Below are 2,214 nucleotides of genomic sequence, written 5' to 3' on the forward strand. Positions count from 1 at the left end.
ATGTTTTAAATATTTTGAAATATTTTCAAAATTCTCCGAAATATCTTTTGAAAGAATTAAGGGTTTCCTAACATTATTTAAAATCCTTCCAAATAAAAGATAAATAATTTGCCTAAAATTTTCCAGATTCTTCTTCGACATTCTTTTGAAATTTTGAAATTTTACAAACCTAAAATTAATCTTTTAAAATAAAATCTGAATAATTTGTATTTTTCCATTAACCTCATTATCAGTACTGGGAACTTTTTGTTTACTGGAGATTAAATCCCTTTTAAGGTGTAAAAAAGTAAACGAATTATAGTTTGGAATCCAAATGTCAAAAATAGAATTATTCCCCAACTTTGAGCAAAAAATTATAATTAAATTTTGCTCTTTTAATAATAATTTTTAGAATCATTCAGTGTTGAATTTCATCACTAAATGAAATTTCTTATTGTATAGAACATATTTCACGTCATTTAGTATATTCAAGGAATTATAAATAGCATCCTTCCTTTATTTTCAAAATCGTTGATGAAAAATTTAAGAAAAGAATTTTTGCCTTTATTATCAAGGAATGATTTACCATTTGAATTTTCAATTTTATAAATAAATTTCTAGAACTAAAGTTTCGCATTTAGAAATATTGATATTTACACAATTAATTAATTTTTTAAAGTTTAAAACAACAAATTAAAGTCATTTTCAAGAAGTATGCACCAACCACGTATGAAACAACAATGAGCAGACAATTTTTCAGAGTTTGATTACACCAATTTTATTATTTTTAATTTAATAACAACTTGAGTTTTAGTATATAAATTAAAAATTACTTTTGACAGTATCTCGTAAGCTTCATTTAATTTTTCTAATTTATTACAAAACATTTTAATATAATAATAGAAGAAAATAATCGGTAGCTACTGTGCTGATGGATTCAGAAGTCCCTTCAGTGTGCGGGAGCGCGCACGCTTCGGAGACATATGTTGCTCCTTTGTTAGGATTATAGGAATTTTTTTCTTGAACCCTATTCATTGCCTTTCGAAGGCTACTGGCGCGTGGTCAATTTTTATAAATGATTACCACCCATGATCAGTCGCTTTTTATTCAAGATGTCAAAAGAGAGCCCTTAAAGAACCTTAAGTCATTTTTTCAGAAAAGAGATTTTATTTCTGGATGTTCCAATATGGAAAGGAATTCGCCCATACCTTTTTATTTCACAAATAGTAAATATAAAAACAGGGATTCTACAAACTTCAATTTCAAAATTTCTTTTCTTTTCCATGAATATTTTTTTATTTTCCCTGACCTTCATCAATTGTTCTTTCAGAGTTAAAAAAGCCTTACACGTAGGAGATTGATAATGTTAATGCAAACAATTTTTTCTTACTTTAAAGGCTACAGGTGACAAAATTTATACAACATTTTGTAAAATTGTATCCCTAATAGGTTTTTTTTTTATTCAAAAATATTAACTTTCAACTATAATGATTAATCTTCTACGAAGAAAGATGCACTTTTAATCATAATATTTTAATTTTCAACATAAAAAGATGATTTTGAAACCACATTTATGAATTTTCAACAAAAAAGTATTATATTAGAAAAATAAATAAAACTGTAAAATTTTCAGTTAAAAAATTAATTTATAATTAAAAGAAACGAATTTGCAACCGAATAATTGAATTTTCAACAAAAAATGCATTTTTAACCAGAAAGATAAAGTTTTAACTAATGAGATTACTTTTTTACCAAACAGAAGAATTTTCAACAAACTAGTGAAATTTCAAACTGAAGAAATGAATTATTAAAACAAAAACATGATTTGTTAAATTTTTAGTTAAAAAAAGGCTAAAAAATTAATTTTAAAACTAAAAAGGATTTTTTTCAAAATAATGTAATTATGAACCAAAAATGACCAATTTTCAACATAATAATTAAATTTTAAACTGAGAGAAATAAATTTGTGGGAAAAAAAGAAATAGTTACATTATAAATTTAAATTGAATGAATTTTCGACAAAAAAAATATATGTCAACAAATTAGTCCAGATTTCTACCTGAGAAATGAATTTTTAGCCAAATAGTTGAATTAATAAGACAAATTTGAGATTCACACTTTGAAGTTAAACAGATAAATTTTTACTAGAAAGAGAAGGGTCTCATTTCCAGTTAAAACATTAATTTTCGAAAAAAATGCTAACAGAACAGTTAAACTTTCAACAAAGAAAATAAT

Source organism: Belonocnema kinseyi, chromosome 4 (genome assembly GCF_010883055.1).
Source record: "Belonocnema kinseyi isolate 2016_QV_RU_SX_M_011 chromosome 4, B_treatae_v1, whole genome shotgun sequence".
Lineage (NCBI taxonomy): Eukaryota > Metazoa > Arthropoda > Insecta > Hymenoptera > Cynipidae > Belonocnema > Belonocnema kinseyi.